We start from the raw sequence: 19,202 nt of genomic DNA on the forward strand, positions 1-19,202 counted from the left end.
CTGAAGGATACTTCAGCAAAATGTTGTGTGTGCAAAGATGGTTAAAAAATGGGAAAGAAAGACAGTTTTAATTAGTTTGCAGTGGAGTTAAGAGAATATTTAACTTAATACTGGTGTTGCTTACTGATCATCAGTCACATCCTTATAGCAACTTGTGTACAGTAAGTAAAAACTCTTATTTAATAGATTTCATCAGAAGCCCTTGAGATACCACCGTGCATGGTGCCAAATGCACTTTCCTGTAAGATTACCAGGCTGCTGTCATTAACAATATCATCTTCAGAACCATAATTATTAGACTATATATTTACAGGTGATCATGACTGAAGATCCATTTTTTAATAAAACTTTGTTATGTAATGTTTTTCTTACCATCCCTCTCTTTTCACCTGTGATTAAAATACTGAACACTGCAACAAACAAGTTGTGAACCAAATAGTGCAATAAATCAGTGTAAAATGGAAGAGAGATGTATTTTTTTTTCACATTAGGAAAAACTCAGTAACTAGCTGCTAAAAGAATAGTTGATTCACTTGAAAAAAAAACCACAAATGAAACTGAAAAACATTTCACTCATTTGCAAGCCATTAAAGGGTTTTTAAGGTTGACTTTTCTGGAATATTTTGATACAATACTGAATGATAACACGCTCTTCATGTAACTGGAAACTGAAAAATAAATGGGGATGTTAGCACTTTTTTTCCTATAAGATAAGGAGTAATATGACTTTTAATTAAAAGTGACTGATTTGACATTTATACTCACTATTTTAGAAAACAAATGCATTGACTGTAAATTAAAAGATGTAATATTGATGACATTATTTCTTTTTCCTTTTTAGTTCTGTTTCTCGCCACCTTTCCATAACGTTAAGCTATTTAGAAATGGTTTTACTTTTTGGTCAAAATATGCTTCTCAATGTGAATGGAACATCACTTTAATTTAATTTATAATTTTTGTTCAGTTCAGCATTAGGAAATTATACAATATACCAATATCACTTTGATGATAGTGGCAATTGTTGGATAAATTCTATTAAAAGAGAAAGAGAAGAATGGAACCAAGGTACTTTTATTTTCTTTCCAGTCTGAATTCACTGAGACTACAGAGTTGAAAGGCCCTTCAATGAATCAATCCCTAGCATCGTGAAGGAGCACCAATGGTTTTATAGAGCAAAGATGTTTTAAAAATTGGCCAAGATGCAGAAGACACTGCTGCCTTGTAAATAAAAGGGGTGGCAGCTCTGGAAGGCTTAGAGCCAGAGTTAAGTGCTACTGTGAGTGATGATAATCTTTTGAAGCTGGAGGTACCTGTGGGTGCATGTAGGTGTCAGCGCCATTGGTGGGTTCCTTCTGGACCATACACTGTTCCCACCACCCCAACATAGAAGTAGATGCAGATGAAAACACTTGACTTAATTATCTTCAATTGTGTTTTGGTACATTGACTTTGGGGACTTTTTATTCCTTTAGTAAAACAAGTTATTTAATCTGCCTTATTATGACTCCCAGTGTTAATTAAGTGACCTTTGGTAGCTTAAGGTGTATGAGTTTGATATTCTGGAACAGACACCAATCCAACAGGAACTCTGTTTCAGAGGAAAATTTTTTTTTTAGATTTGCAGGTAGTTTTAAGAGGTGCCATCCAAATTTCATGGTGTTCAGTATGTGGATAACATTGGCTGGAATACGAATCTCAGGACAAATAATTTCAGCCCACTCAGTCTTTTTTATTTAACTATCACAATATTTCTTTTTCTTCCGCTTCCTTTGTGTTCAGGTACATTACAAACTGTAGTTAACTGTCACAAACTGCAGTTAACTAGTTTTGCAACCATTTGACTTATAAAAAATATAGAAGCTCAAGTATCAGAGATTACAGTTAATGTTTTTTAATAAATTATTTTTAAAAACTCATTCTAGATGATTCACAATTTTTCTTCTGGAAACAGAAAGTAAAAATTCAATTGTTAAAATGAAAATTATTTTCTGGATAATTACTGGAAAATTTCCTACAACTCTTCCTTGGGCTTGTTTTGGACAACACTAAACCTTACACAACTTTTTATGGGTAACTTTACACAACTTTTATGGGTAACTTTACAGAATTATTCGCCACATCTAATTTAACATTGACAAAGTCAGAAGAAAGATACATACCTGTGATAAAAGTACTAGAGTAAATAAAGAAGAGGATGGGAAGATGTGCAGCAAAGGAGAACGGTTTTGCTCTCTGTCTTTGGCTCCACAAACACAGACCAGATTTTGTATCAGTTTCTACCCCCTCTGCAAATTGCCCAGTAATTCTCAAGACAATATCTTAACTGAAGAGATGTTAAAAATCTTCTGATAACTGAGCAAGCGTGTAGATTACCTACTAGCATGTAGATTACTACTGTGAACTAGCTAAAGTCTACTTCACAGCAGACATTCTCAGATGTTCATCTCTATTAACACAGTCAACTTTGCCTGCTGACAAGACACCTGTTTTTTCAAGTCATACTAGTCCTTCCACATATACTCAGAACATAGGTAAGCATTACATTTGGGCCATTAATTTCTTTCTTATAAAGTGCTATACTGATGCATGGTTGCCACTATACTGAGAGAAATTTACAACCCAAGACTATTTGGGTTTAATTTGTCTACAGTGTATAACTTAGCTACACTCCCCAAACGGACAAACCACAAGAACGAAACAATTATTTTCTTTCACCACCTTTCCCAGGTATTTTTCTATGCAAATTATTCCAATTGAACTAGTACTGCATAAGACACTTTGCAGAGTTACACGTTAGTGCTTAATATACTATGTGTAAGACTGTTTACTCAGGTAATCAGTTAAAACAGTTTAAACAGATTTATAGCAATACCTCTACTTATTTATTTTGCAATTTTACTCTGTCCCCCTATTCTATTAACCTTCCATTTGGTCAAGTAAATTTACAGAGTCTCTGGTGCTTCATCCTCTGTATTCAAACTAAGGGCAACCTTCAGAGGTGCAAAGAAGTGAACCCTGCGTAAGTGGAACATAGTGTATTTGCAGAGGTATGAGCTGCTGTGAAGTGATGGTTAATGAGAAATATGAGCTAGCGCTTACAGTGCAATAAATCCTTAATGCAACAGATGGGTTCACAGGCGTGATGCTGTAAACACCACACAGGTAGGAAAAGGACCTGTGATCCTCCCTCTGAGCCAGGCTATTCACCAACAGGTTTTATCCACAGCTAGCTCAAGACAGGCTGATTCTCATCATGCAGAGAGCCAGTAACAGACAGGGATGGATTTGAAGGTTCTCCCAGGTCAAAAGCCCCTCTTTTCTTATCTCCAGCTGGTGTAAATCCTCCAGACCCTTTGAAGCTAATGCAATTCTGAGACATTACTGCAGCTGGAGAATACACTTCTCAGTTTCTGTGGTTTTGGAGGTCATGCAGTGAAGTGCATGGTGCAGTTCAGTGAGGCTTTTGCAGTAGAGGTGGTAGTGAAATAACTCCAGCACCATTCCAGGTATTTGGTATTTGTTTTGGGCTTCCTTCACAGGCATCCCTGCAAGAATTAATGTAACTAACAAAACAATTATGGTATAATTTCATGAGTTCTACACATTACAGCAGATTCTCTCCACACTCTCTCAAAATTACCCTATCTTACAGATGTGATGGAATTGAGAATCTGAATAAAATCTTTAGGAACTGAAGAACTGGAAATTTAACATTTGCTTCTCTTCAGTGCATGAAAAAAAAGTAAAAATATGGCTTTCTTCAGTGAACCTGTAGTTCATCATTGCTCCAAGTAACTTGGTGGAGCTATCATAACACTGTCTTCACCTAACATCTCAAGGCTGTATTGTGGTTTGCTATTTTCGTCAGGGATCATGTCTAATTCAGAATGTTTTCTATGTCCTTATTGTCTACTAAGGTATGTTTTTATGTTAAATTTGAAACCAAAAATTTTATCTTCATGGCTCCTTTTATTTATAAAATATTTTTTTATACAGCACAAGGCAGATTAAAAGGGCTTAGCCATGTTGATTAATATGGCAATAGCTAGATGCAGTCTAGCTGTGAAAGACCTTGGAGAAGTCCCACTTGCCTTATTTCCCACCCCCAAGTGAGACATCAATGAGCATGGTCCATGCATATCAATGCAGAGGGGTTTAGACAAATACAACACTAATGGAAAATTGTGGGTCACCTTGTCAAAATATGTTAAATGCCCCCTAAGTATTTTTTTTTTTAATTAAGAAAAAAAATGACAGTAAACTGACCTTGCAATATCAAACAGCCTTTCAGGAAGCAAATATTAGTCAGTCTGCAACCTGCTCATTGATGTATGAGTCAAAAATCCATTCCAACTAAATTATAAAAGACACATCCTCATGTGTTGATACAACCCACCTGACAATGTGTTAAACAACTGTACTCTTTAGTACAGAACATATTTGATGAGACTTATTTGGAAAATACGTGGAGGGGCCTCTAAGTTATTCATAAGCAAGGGTTGCAGATGCCAGGGCGTGCTGGATGTCAATGCATCGCAAAGTCAGGAAAAGTTCATCTTGTGACCATGGCTCCTGGACTCAGTCCAAGAATATGCCATTTGCAGACATGGCATTAACTGCAAGTGGGCTGTTGTGGGATTTGAATTCCCGCCCCTGTATTTATCTACTCACAATGTCATTAACACCCACATTTATCCTGAACTGCTGCTGGTGCCAAGGCAGTTTTGTTTGCTGGTGTCACAAATCACACACCAGACAAAATTGTTCTGGTAAAGATAACAACTCTGTAGCTTCGCGTTGTTATAAATGAGGCACAGGAGCTACATACCTACTACAATGATTTTGCTTAGCTATTATTTAGAAGCATTACCTTTGCTTTGGTTGGCAAAATTAGTACTAGGACAACTGTAACATAATTTGCACTGGGATTGTCACAATGCATCTGTCAATATATTTGTGGTCTTGGTATACTGCCTAAGACAATGCTGTAGGTTAAATCTGGCAACAAGGACAAAACATTACTAATTAGCTAAGTATTGCCTTCATCATGTGGCTTATTTTAAAAGAGAAAGAGAACTACACAGCATAGTTGCTGTGTACATACGTATTTGCTTTAATTTCTGATGTATTACACAAAGGTTACTTGAATCTCCCATATAGTGGCACTAATTGCATGTGTATAGCAATGTAAATCATGTAATCACAGAATATGATGAGTTGGAAGGGACCAACAAGGATCATTGAGTCCAACTCCTGACTCTGCACACAACCATCCCCAAGAGTCACACCATGTGCTTGAGAGTATTGTCCAAACATCAGGCTCCATCAGGATTGGTGCTGTGGCTACTTACCTGGGCAGCCTGTTCCAGTAACCAACTCTGAATGGAGAACCTTTTTCTAACATCTAACCTAAACCTTCTCTGACACAACTTCAGGCAATTCCCTTGAGTTCTGTCACTGGTCACCACAATGCCTGCCCCTCCTCTTCCCTTCACAGGGAAGTTGTAGTGAGATCTCCCCTCAGTCTCCTCTTCTCCAGACTGAACACACCAAGTGACCTCAGCCTCTCCTCATACAGCTTCCCGTCAAGGCCCTTCACCGTCTTTGTTACCCTCCTTTGGACACTCTTTAATGGCTTAATATCTTTCTTATATTGTGGTGCCCAAAACTGCCACAATATTCAAGGTGAGGCTGCACCAGTGCAGAACAGAGCAGGACAATAAAAAACCTGAGCTACAGGTAATAATACTAGGCACAAAAAAGTCTAACTATTCATGCATGGCACATTAGCGCTTTAAATCACTTTATTTGTAATGAATGGAGGGAGACAATGAGAAATTTATTTACGCCCTTGACAAAAATACTTAAAAACATGTCAAATCCTTCCTCCATGCTAACTTTAAGACAAGGGTGAAGTCTTTGCTTTGGATGGGTCTGAAGTTCAGCAGTCCCCAAAAACCTAACCTTTAAGCATCAAAAAGAATGTTAACAATTCAATCTCCCTCTATGTCTGTTTTTCTACCTCCTTCAGTCTTGGAATATTCTTGCTAATCCAAAGGATAATTTTGACCTGGATAGTGATTCTAGTATATATTTTTCAGACCATATCTTGATACAATTCTGTGTTTTAGACTTATTGGTGAGGCTTACTGGCTGTGAATACTTCTGATTTCTCAAAAAAAAGGCAAGTGTATTTTTGCAATGTAACTCAGAGTAGTTTTCATCTCAACTTGCCAGCTACAACTGCTGATCTCTCTGGAGTCTTCATGAGCTCAGCAAATGCACTTAGGTTTCTCTGAGGATCTGCTCATGGAAAAAATTTAACAGCTCAGTCTGTTCAGAATGATCAGGCTCTGATTTTGCTGACTGCTTGGAGAGTTCAAATTGGCTACTGACAGAAGACAAAAATCTGTAAACATTAGAGGTCTCACAAAGAATTTAAAGACATACAAACTTATTCATACACAGAAGGACATGAAAAAGCCCTTTTGTATTCAGAACAGCTGGTTGCTTACCATTGAAGCAGGGCTTTTTTCAATGTGTGACAAATGATAAACTCTAGATAGGAGATTACATGGAACTTTTGCTTCACTCAAGTAGACACGGTACTGTAAAAGATGTGAAAAAGCTGCGAAATTCTTCTGTTTGCTGTGTCATACTTCCATAGCATCATGCTGCCAACATCTCTGTTGAGCAGAAGTTCCCATTTGTGGGTTCTATCTCTCTCGGATGCTTTAAACAAGTCAGGATGGCAAAAAGATTGCAAGGTGAAATCTCATCGCTGGTCTGGAAGGTGTAGATGGCAATTGAAATGAGTACAACCGAATGTACAAAGAGGGATCACACGCGTTAATCGCACACTAATCGCACACCACACTATATTAAAAAGGCTATCTGCCTTCCTTTCACAGTTATCAGCCTTCTGGTCCAAAGGGAATGATGTATCAAACTTTTCAAGTACACAGTGCCTGTGCTTACCTTCCCATGAGGTTTTACACAAAAGGGAGTATATGGCCCATAACACACTTGAAAAATAACCTTTAAAAATCAAAGCGCATCAACACTTCTGTTTTTCTGATACTTGTCTGTTTATATTCTGCAGTTACAACCTTTGTTTAGTGTCCTTGGCGAGGCAGTTTTTCACAGGAGTGCCTCAAGTCCTTCTGAAACAGAACTGACTCTGGAACAGTCTGGTGTTTGTATTCAACTTCACGTGGATTTTAATGTGATAAATAGTTTTAGTGGATTATCACTTTACATTGCCCCTCACTGTGAGGAAAATGTCGATCATAATTGGCAACCACTCTTCTTCCAAATTTAGTCTTCCTTGGATTCAGCCTGACACGAATTTGCCTTTCAGCCTTTAGCTGCCATTTAAGTGTTGTTCCTGTTGCAGCAAGAAACTCTGTTCACTGCTGATAGGATTTACCTGGTTTTCCTTTTGCTATTTCAGAAATAGTGTCCATGAGAACTTATTCTAACACTTACTCCTTGCTTCTACACCTCTGACACGGTTGAATAGCAAATGGATGAGTCCCTGCAAGATTTTTTTTGCTATTTTGAACTCTTCTGGTCTTATGTTAATATCAAAGTGACATTAGATGACTTTGCAGGACTTCTGTAGTCTGTTCAAATTTCTTTATCCTCAGCAATATGTCAAAGAATGATAGCAACTTTGCATGGTATATTTCAGTTACTTTCCGGGCTTGACTAAGTCACAACCATGATGTCTCCTTGTCTTCTGATATTTTGCCACTTCTGCATGGTTGTTCTAGCACAGACCACAATGTTAAATGTAGAAAAACACTGGAAAAAATGCATACAATTTCCTGAATCTTAAAACATTCATGCTATATCTTTTCATCAGAAACTGTGATGCCCTTGCATGTGAATTCTTAGGAAAAAAATGCAGAACCTTTAAATTAAATTAAGCAGGTGACATTGCATAGTATCAACAAATATCAACAGGTCATTTTGATACAGGGTAATAGGTAGTATTTTTACCACCAAGAAAAGATATAAATAGAAGTTCTTACAGATATAAATTTTTTCCCCTCACAATCAGGACAAAACAGTAATGGAGGACATGCATCAGCAGTGTTAGGGAGAAAAAGACAAATCATGGGAACTATTGTATCTCCAATGTACAGCATATGACTTTTGAATCACGAAACAACCATAATAGATCTCAAAAAAATGTCACATATCACGGGAAAATAAATGTAACTTCTGCAGACAAAACAGATTAAAGGCAGAACAAACTTCTCCAGAGCACAGAGGAACGTGGATACAAATCTTTCTCTAACACTTGCTTTCTGAACATGCTGTGCAGAAAAATTCTGATTTTGATTAAGTGAATGAAAAGCAATATCAATAGAATGATGCCAGCACTAAGCAAACAGAACACAAGTCAGGAGAGATACATACAAAAGGGTTCAAGAGTCTGCAGCCATAGCTAGGTTGCTAAAAAAGATAATATTTAGCCACAGTTCCCCCATAGGGTACGTGATAACTCTTTTTTGCTATTCTAAAAAGCTATAATGTTGACAAAAGTATCATTAACTTTAATGTGAGCTATTCAACGTTCATCAAGGAAGGCTCTTAATTTTTAAGCAGGAAGTGAAAATATGCTTGTTTGGCAACATTTTTAATTATTAATGTATTTAACTATGTACTGTTCTAGTTTTGGTGTTTATATTTTATTGATGATATAATTTTATATTGACCCAAACTACGCAAAGTATTATAAGGTACGATTTTATTTTTAGGCCAGTGTCTGCCACACTCAGCTAAAATAGTACCTTACCATGGAAATAGCTCCTTATACTTCAGCAAAATGAGTCTTGAACTGTAGATAGTAGAAGAAAGTTCTAAACATATCTACATTGAGAAAGTTGTCCAGCCACGAAGGGGGATAATTTTCACTTTAATTTCTGTTTTCACATACAAGTGTACAGTAAGCATTTTTTTTGGACAGGTATAATTTAATTAATGTTTTCTGATCTTTTCTGCAAAATATCCAGTTCACTACACACTCCACAAAATGCATGTTTCATTTTAAAGTTTTTAAAGTAAAAAACCAGAAATCACTGAACAACAAAAACAGAAAAGAAAAGAGAGAACAACAAAAGAAAAGAGAGAAAGAAACAAAAATAACCAATCAGCCCCAAAGAAATCAAGTCTTGATTTCCTGTGGAACAATTCCATAGTCCAATTGTATGTGAACACTGTTTTCTCAGATACTGTTCTCAGTGTGATATTGTTGGTAACTCACTGAGGTGAAACATTGCCTTATTCAGAAAAATAATTTGGGCCACTGCTGTAGAAAATGAATGTTACATTCTTTACATGGAAAAAGAGCATGAGATATGATTTCCCACATAAGACATGTAATGTATCAAATGTCTTTTCTCGTGTGGGTTCAAATACGCTCTCCGTTGTTATATTACAAGAGGGTGCATAACTCCAAAAGAAATGGAGTTAGATGAAAAAGAGCCATTCCAAATTCTACTGATTAAAATAAATGTGCTCATAAAAGAGACAGGAGAGTAAACTACTGCATCCCCAGAACAGCAGTAACTTGTATACCAACAAGTTATTTTCAAGTTTGCCAGAGGAAATAATCTGCTATCAACAAAGGGTAATTGCCTGAGCAAACTAGTCTTTACATCTCACACATGCTGTCACCTTGTGTAAGAAAGAAATATACCACATATCAATTCAGGAGAAAAAAAATTTGAAGCATTCCTTTAAAGGCTGCTTCTCTCAGCTGTTTGAGGAAGAGAACATATACGCAGCTTGGAACACATCTAATCTCTATTATTTTCTTATCACTGTAGAGTATCCTAACACACCACAAAATTCATAACCTAAGCAGCTTCAGGCAGTATTAGAAAGAATCCATTTTAGATTGGAACATAAATTTTAATCTGAGATTTACCTGTGGCTGTCACAAGTAAAAGCAGGTTAGTGACAAAATCCTTCAGGAATAAATGAAGGAACTGAGTCATCCTGATTGATGATCTGGGATGCTCACATTTCGAACCCGGTAAGATTTCCTGATCAAGAAGCAAGCATTACAAAAATAGAGCCAGAACTTGAATTTTCCTAAATTAAAGACTACAAGGCATATGGGAGGATTTCTTTTTTTCTATCCAACACTTATGAAGCTCTTCCAACAAAGAAAAATGGAAAGGTCTAAAAAGATTTTTGGCAGCAGTCTGGCAAAAGTTATAAACTACTGTCAAGTATAGTATGGAAGAAAAACCATCTCAGTTGACAGAAACAATATGCTTCAAATTTTTTCTTGGTCATGATTTTGTATTTCAGTGATACTTTGTATTCCAAATTAAAAACTGTGGTTATTAAAGAAAAAAGAAACCTCCCTTAACCACAGCAAAAGTAATGAATGGGATCTGTCAGTGTAGTCAACAATCACTTCTTTGGTCTCTCTGCTTGTCTGCTTGCATATATTCACCTCTGGTTAATAAAGTTTGAAGTTTGGTCTGAAGTTTGAAGAGCTCATGGTGTACCCTAGCATGGGATACGTTTCTAAAGCACAGATTTTATCTGGACAAGGTCTGACCATGCAGTTACCACAAAGTAAAGAAAAATCACAATATTTAAGTAAAAGCAAAAATAGCCCAAAGCAGAGTATATGGGCTGACATTTTGCATGCAAAAATTTAAGCTTGCTGTGTCTTCAATGTCAATTCATGTGAGTTTTGTGTATTTTATCAATGGTAATTCTTAACACAGAAATAACTCCACCTATAATGGATTGCTGCATACAATAAAGAAACAAATCACCAACACCTGTCCCTAGTAGAGTAATAAAATGTTACAGATTTCCGAGATAAAAACTTCATAATAAAATATCTTCTGTATGCAAATAATAAGACTATTTTTTGAATTGAAACAAAGATGGAAACTGTTTTCTGAAGTAAAAAACCAGAAGATTAAAATTGAATAATTGCTTCTATCCCTTGAATAAAAGAAAATAAAGGACTACAAATATCAGTCAACTTTTATTAGTACATGGTAGTAATGAGATATGGGACTGTTCATCCTGGGAACAAAAGAGATGATATTTCTTAGGAGTGAACAGTCTCATTTTGTTGTACAACAATATTGAGACCAAAACTAGAACTGAGCTACCAGAACATTCTTAGCTTGGTTTGAAGAAAGAAATCAGACTGTATAGATTTCTCCAATGAAATAAAATGGAAGTGGTGAGGTCTTCCTATCTCCTCTTGCCTTTGGTTAATTCACCCTTGCCAATTACAGCTTTCTTCATGTTACCTTTCTTCAACCACATCTCATGTCTCCATTTCTGTGCCTAACCTTTTGCCGTAGGTCATTAAATAACACAAAAGTCATATGCTCTTGTGGCATCAAGTTGTTTAAAATGCTCTCATTTATTGCAGAAGGGTGCGTAAGTTTCACATCTAGCAACAGCTTGTGCTCAGAAACCTATATGCAGTAATGGATCAGTTTCCAGTCTACTCAGCTTCTTTCAGAACATACAGGGAGCTTTCCTGACTGCAGCGAGTGTTGGAAAACTCACAAAAATGTGAAAGCACAGATATATTTGCTGTTGCCACATCCTCACAGATATAGAAGATGGGCCCAAACTGAAGGGATACAACAAGTTACAGTACCTTATCCTTTAACTTTTCCCCACACTTGTTTACATTTTTCACGAAAGTTTCTAGAATAGTGCAGGAGATGTAAGTACATAGTATTCTGACAGTTATGGATCCTTTTGAAAGAGCTAGTATTTCAGAACATCAGAGTACATGTTAAATATTTTGTGGAAGTTATAATAAGAGCTTTTTCCACAAGTGGGGAAGCCAGAACAAGAGATACAAGTGGATATTTTTCTGGGACTCTACCTTGTATTTCTCAGCATCAGTATTTCCTTTTGATTCATAGTTGAACCTCTCCATTCAGGTTCCCCGCTTTTTCACTCTTGGCTCGGTCTTTCCTCTATTTGTAGCTTAACTGATCTTCCTTTGTCCACAAGGTGAATTCCTGAGGACACAAGCACAGGAGATGCTGTCAGAGGCAAGGTCTAGGCTGGCATCATGCTTCCATGAAAAGGTATGCGCTGTTGGGGCTGGTATGGGCTGACGCAAATGGGGCCTGTTGTGTTCTTCCTCCTCCTCATAAGGCACCTGCAGTGGGAACCTCCCTTCTGTGCTCTTTGTACAAGGCTTGGGTTAATTGTTCATCCCTTACTCACCAGTGCCAAGACCCACTGCCACGTTGGCATACTCATGCTGCTCCATAAAGGACTTAAAGAGGCACAATTACGTGATTCTATACTTCTGCTCCTCTCATGTATTTTATCAGTAGGAAAGCAGGGAACATGACACAAAAGATAAATGAGGATGGTGCTTGATGACGTCAGTTAATCAGTCAGCTATTTTTGAGTACTTACTGACTACTCGCTAAATTACAGGCTAAAAAGTCCTCTCATACAGTCATGCTCTGATCTGACTGTTGTATACTGTCTGCTGAAGGACATAGCATTTGAAAACTCTTGAGCAGTATATACCTAATTTAACAATTTTAGTCTTTATCAAGATTTTACTTAAAAAAATTACAGGAAATATCATGAAGAAGCTCGAGAGAGACTGAAATAAACATCTGGTTATAATTCTGAAAATGTGCTACAAAAGAGCATTTTAAAATATGAGGCCAGTGCACAACACTCCAATTTTTCATCGGTTTTGAGCAAAATTAGTCAGATGTGAATTTAAAAATGCATAACTGTACAACATTCTAATTATTTATGTAGGTTCTAGCTCACCTGAAGAAGTTTTGTCTGTAAGCTTGCCTTAAGTTAAAACAATGTAAAGTGAGTTAAAGATGACTGTAACCCTATAAACCCTACAAGCCTCTATTTATGAATCATAAATATCTATTCCAAAAATATTGCCAATGGGAGGGGAAAAATAAGTAAAAAATAAAAAAAGAAAAGTCTACATTATAAAAAAGGCTGTCATGAGTTGAAACACCTTCAGTTAAATGTATATATAACATACATCACATATAAAAGCTATTAATCCAATTTAGGAACCTTGAATGCATTTATGCTAAGAAACTGCTAAAAAGCACTAAATGGAATTTACTGAGATGAATAAAAAGCACAATTACCAACTTGACTTTCTAAATTCCAGTTAGTAAATGAGGCTGTGAAATTGCTTTGTGTTAAAAGAGTATTAATGGCTATGTTAGCACTTGACTAATATTTTATAGTACAGGCTGTTACTACATTAAAGCTCACTGCATGTCTGCCTGTAAAGTCGTTGACTTATACTTGGAGTATATTTTTTCTTATGATATTTTTAAGTTTGCTGCATTTTGGAAGTTTCTAATCCTGAAAAGGCTTCTGTAAGCTGAAGCTACCCATGCTACCTGCAGACAGTTTGGTGGTAAAATAGTGCTGGGAATGAACCTCTGTTGCAAAGGTAATGAAAAACACTATCTTTTGATAAATGGTGCAAATAGCAGCTAACAAAGAAAATCACACTGGGGTACAGCCCATTCAGTACTGTAAGCATGTGTTTTGTTGTGTCAGTGATGACAAGAAGTGGTGTGAACTGTGATTCAAATCCTAGCTTGGGGAACTGTGAAACACAATTTTTCCACACTAATTCTGGCTTCGCTCCAAGGCTGAGACTACAAAGATGCCTTTGGACATCTGCAAAGGCAAGGAACCAATTCCCACATCCATGCTAGAGGACCTGGCCTAACTAATGCTACTGCTCTTTGCTTCAAATTTGCAAGTAATTAATTTAGTCTCTTGCACTTTTCAACTTTTGTTAGAAAAAGCAGTATTATGCAAACAGCTTTTATTAGCTGTCTATAATATTGGTCATAAATGACCATGTTCTGGCACTTTTATTTGAAAAAAATCTAAAGATTGTAATTATTTTACAGTGAAAGCAGGAAAAACATATTTATTTTTAATAGAAGAATGCAGAAGGTTTGCATAAGCACTTTCACTTATTGCAGTCTTTTAAAATACTGAACAGATCTCTTGAGAAAAAATTTATATATAAAAGAAATTAAGGCACTCAAAAGTCCTACTGTGTTCAAAACCACTTGAGTATTTGAGAGAATGTGAAACTGTATATGAGCAGGCTTTTTATGTGTGAATTGAAATTATTATATAAAGAACTTAAAACAGTAAATAGCAATAATAAGCATTATAACCTTAGTGACAATGACAAATAAGCAAAAATAAATACCTCCTGAATGAGAATGATAAAGTTCTATGAAGTTATACTTCATAGAATATATATATTCAGTGAAATCTGAAGGCTATATCACCTTAGCCTTTCCCATCACCCAGTTGAGGAAACCCCCCTGTAGTGCTTGAGAAAGAGCTTGGCATGCAACAGACCCATCATGTTACAGAGTGAGGTTCCGATACCAAGCTTTAAACACCTACGTGCAGTCAAATTGGCCATGTTAAAAACTGATTAAATTACAAATTCTTTTCTCAATTAACCCTGACCTAATATAATAAAATTCTATATAATCTATGCAAACCCTACTAAGGAGTGTGGCAAACTGTCCAGAAAACCTGACTGAGAGTGGTTTTAGCCACATGACAGTCTCTGAACAGAACTTGGAGGAATAACAAAATCCACCATAACGTACTGAGTCGTATTGTTAACAGAAGCATAACTCTTCTGCAACAGCAGTAACATTGGTCTCAGCTGGGGAAACACAACAGGAGATTCACAGAGTGCTCTTCCAGCATGCTGGGGAAATGATCTCTGGTGAATGTCCAAATGTATCCTGAAACATCAAAAATGCTGGTAGTCAGCTCATGTGAAGCACCAGTTAAAAATATATTACATAGATGTATATGCTTAAAGCTGTTGTTATGTGAAGCATGCCATCTGTATAGCCCAGAGGAGAAGAATTAAATTGCACAGTCCTTGTTAGGAACTAAATAGATGTGCTAATACTTGAAGCTGAAAGGAGTAAAATGAAATAGCAAGCGGTGACAAAGGAAAAAAGCTTTGGCCTTTCCTGGGCCATTTTTACACCCCAGAATAAATCTGGATTGCCACCATGTCAGCTACATCATGGCAGCACTGGGCCCAAAAGTACAGGGTGACTGGATGAATTGGTTGAATTTAATGTCATGAGTGGTGATAAATCTAACACTACAGGGGAAGCTGGAGCTCAGGCTTTCCACTATAAAGGTTTCTCATAGCTCCAAAACCTTCATGGCTTGAGCTGACAGAAGCTCGTGGGTGGGAGAAATGCTCTTTCATTTGACCCCTGAAATCCCATTCAGGTTCTGCTGCTGTATGAATAGCTGGTAACTGTCATTTCCATTCACTCACTCATGTTCCCCAGGAAATTGCCACTGTCTGCCAGCCCTGCTGAAGGCAAGTGAGGTGGAGAGAAACGTAATGGCAGCTGCAGGCAGCACAGCTGCCCCGTAAGGATCTAGGAGCTGCTGGGTCACCGGTACAGGGTGTGAAGCCCCGTTGGGATAGAGTTACAAAAGGGCTGAAATGAGGTACTTCAATGCCACTGACTAGCTCAGTGGATGTCATGTTTTCTCATTCTTTTCCTTCAACTGCAGCCTTCAACAGCTGATGATTGAAACAAAACTTCAAGAGTAACAGATCACAAGGACACTTATTGACATAAAAAATAAAGATTTTTGCAGTAGTGAAGAATCTGTGAGTAGGGACAGGGTCACTGTTGTTTGGGTTTTTTTAACAGCTAAAGCAATACAACTTTTCCTGATTTTTCTTTTGAAGAAGATACTTATGTGACAAAGTAATTAAAAAAAATAATAATTAGAAGCAATGTTTAGATGAAGGCCAGGCATAAGTAACATGCTGCTTACAACTGTACAACTTTGTAGTCTGTTGTGCCTATGAGAGGAAAAATGACATAACTGAATTACTTCAGCATGGATTTCAAAAAGTTTCCCCTTCATCAGTAAGCAGATACACTGCACACCCTAGAAGTCTTGCAGAGGCAATAAGGCAACTGATGGATCTATTGGAGTTAAAGCTGCCAGAAATGTAGGGGACAACAAAGAGTTTTTTAAAATACATTAATGGCAAAGGTGGTGCAGAAATGACATTGCCCCATTACAGGATGAGGATGGTCACCTCAGAAACAGTGACATAGACAAGGTGAAGATGTTAAGTGCTTTCTTTGCCTCTGTTTTCAAAACTGACAATGGGCTAAGGGTGTCCCAGTATTCTGAGCTAGAGGACCATGGCTGTGAGAATGATAAACACCCAGTTGACCCTGAAATTGTAAGGGATCTGCTTCTCCAGATGAATCCTTCTAAGTCTATGGGGCCTGATGTGAATAATTGAGAATACGTAGAGAGCTGGTTGATGCCTTTTAATGATCTTTGAACTGCCTTGGGAATCTGGAGAAGTCCCAGTTGACTCGAAGCTGATGAACGTTGTCCCAGTTTTCAAAAAGGGCACAAAGGATGACCCTGGAAACTACAGGCCTGCTAGTCTCATTCCTGTGCCTGGTAAGGTTATGGAGGAGAAGGTTGTTCAGGGAGATATGGAAAAACACCCGAAGGACAAATCAGACAGTGGTCACAGCCAGCACAACTTCATGAGAGAAAAGTCTGCTTATCAAATCCTTTTATGACAAGGTAACCCACTGTATTTGTTTTGGTAGTAGTATAGTTAATTTTCTTCACTAGAATGGAGTTATGGTTTTGATTTGTGCTGAACAGTGGGTTGATAATATAGAGATGTTTTTGGTTTTGTTATTGCTGAGCAGCACTTAAATAGGGCCAAGGCCTTTTCTGCTTTTTGTACTGACACCTTGACAAGGAAGTTGGGGTGCATGTTAGGCTGGGAGGAGACAAAACCAAGACAGGTGATGCAAACTGACTAAAGGATATTTTAGACAATATGACATCATGCTCAGTCTATAAAGTATGGGGAAGAAAGAGGAAGGAGAGGGATGTTTGGAATGATGGCATTTGTCTTCCAACTCACCATTACGTGTGATGGGGCCCTGCTCCGCGGAATTGGCTGAACATCTACCCGCCCATGGGAAGCAGTAAATTAATTGCTTGCTTTGCTTTACTTGTGTGTGTGGCTTTTGATCTCCTTATTAAACTGTCTTTATCTCAACCTATGAGTTTTCCAACTTTACCCTTCCAATTGTTTCCCCAGTTCATGTGGGAGTGAGTGAATGGCTGCATAGGGCTTGGTTGCTGACTGGGGTGAAACCATAACATCCACCTAATTGATTAAGGGAAGCCAGTTGATGTAATATTTTTGGATTTCAGTAAAGCTTTTCATACTGTCTCTCCCAGGATCCTTCTGGACAAAATGTCCAGCCCAGAGCTGGATAGAAACATCATGTAATGGTGAACAACTGCTTCACTGGCCAGGCACAAAGGATTATAGAGAATAGTTATATTCTGCTGACCTGTGGAGTCAGACCTGCTCACTAGTGGAGTTCCACTGGGCTTCGTCTTAGGCCTTATGCTCTTCAACATCATAACAAGAGGGACAGAGGACTGGAAGGGATACCAAGAAGTTTGCAGATGATACAAAACTCACTGCAGCTGTTGACTCCCTTGAAGTAGAGAGGCCTTGCAGAGAGACCTTGAGAAATTAGAGTGCTGAGCAATCACCAGCTGTGTGAAGTTCAACAATGGCAAATGCTCAATTCTGTACCTGGTGTGAGGTAATCCTGGATGTACATACAGACTGGGGAATGAGATGCTGGAAAACAGTAGCATGGAAAGGGACCTGGGGGTCCTGGTCAATGGCTGTTTGAATATGAATTAGCAGTGCCCTGGCAGCCAGGAGGGCCAACTGTGTTCTGGGGGTATCAGGCACAGCATCACCAGCCAGTCGAGGTAGGAAATTGTCTTGCTCTGCTCTGCACTGGTGAGGCCTCACCTTGAATATTGTGGCAGTTTTGGGCACCACAATATAAGAAATATAATAAGCTACTAGAGAACATTTAAAGGAGGGCCATAAGGATGGTGAAGAGTCTTGACGGGAAGCTGTATGAGGAGCGGCTCAGGTCATTTGGTGTGTTCAGCCTGGAGAAGAGGACACTGAGGGGAGACCTCATAGCTGCAACTTCCTCATAAGGGGAAACGGAGGGATAGGACCTGATCTCTTCTCTGTGGGGACCAGTGACATGTCCTGAGAGAATGGCATGAAGCTGTGTCAAGGGAGGCTTAGGTTAGATAATAGAAAAATGTTCTTCACCCAGAGGGTGGTTGGGCACTGGAACAGGCTCCCCAGGGAAGTGATCACAGCATCAACCCCGCTGAATTCAAGAAGTGTTTGGGCAATGTTCTCAGGCACATGGTGTAATTGGGGATGTCCTGTGCAGGGCAAGAAGTCGGACTTTGATGATCCTGATAGGTCCCTTCCAGGTCAGAATATTCTCTGATTTTTTTGATTCCGCGATTTCATGCATCATAGTTTTCATGTGCTTAGCACGATGTCATTTGCAAGGCTAACATAAAAGAATTTAGGGGACCCCTGGTGGTCTAGTGGTTAGGATGCAGCGCTCTCACCGCTGTGGCCCGGGTTCGATTCCCGGTCAGGGAAACTCCCCCGGGCAGATGGAGCTCGTCAGCCCTGTAAGGCCATCCATCTAAGAGAAGGTCACTCTAAACAAACCTACGTCCTGAGGACCTCACTACCACTGCCCAAGCTTACTCGGCCCCGGCAGATGAACCTCAGGATTAAAGGGTGGGCTCAGTTCAGCGCACACTGTGTCTCACCTAAAAAATCCACTGCGCAGGCTGGAAGGGTAAAGACCTTTCCCAAATCTTCGCTTGCAAAGACTTGCCATACCTGGATAGAAGAATTTGTAATTAATATGTATATTTCAACACACCCACATTCAGGCACATAGAGATGTAAATTAGGTGACCTTAGACAAGTGATGTCTGCCATTGCAAGCAGTTCGCTTGATTATTTTCTTTACTGGGCCAACTTATAAGATAGCTTAACATCAATAAACAGCAATGATATAACATTATTATTATTACAGCATGAGCATTGTATGATGGAAAGATGTACAGAAAGCAGCTGACACACAAAGACCTAATGGCATAGTTTCTGTTGAGGCAAAATTCCCACTAATGCTTTTAAAACCAGAGGGAGGCATTAACTTATTACTACTTACCACTAGCATAGCTTTCAG

The 19,202-nt window shown here is 38.2% G+C and overlaps 1 non-coding gene across 1 annotated transcript; it reads left to right on the forward strand.

The window, feature by feature from the left end:
• The first annotated feature begins 18,529 nt into the window (after window positions 1–18,529).
• Window positions 18,530–18,601, forward strand: TRNAE-CUC. The gene has a single exon. It is a non-coding gene; the product is annotated as a tRNA-Glu (tRNA).
• Window positions 18,602–19,202: the final 601 nt, after the last annotated feature.

Source organism: Pipra filicauda, unplaced genomic scaffold (genome assembly GCF_003945595.2).
Source record: "Pipra filicauda isolate LSUMZ 115617 unplaced genomic scaffold, ASM394559v2 scaffold15_size4787011_pilon, whole genome shotgun sequence".
In the NCBI taxonomy this organism is placed as follows: Eukaryota; Metazoa; Chordata; class Aves; order Passeriformes; family Pipridae; genus Pipra; species Pipra filicauda.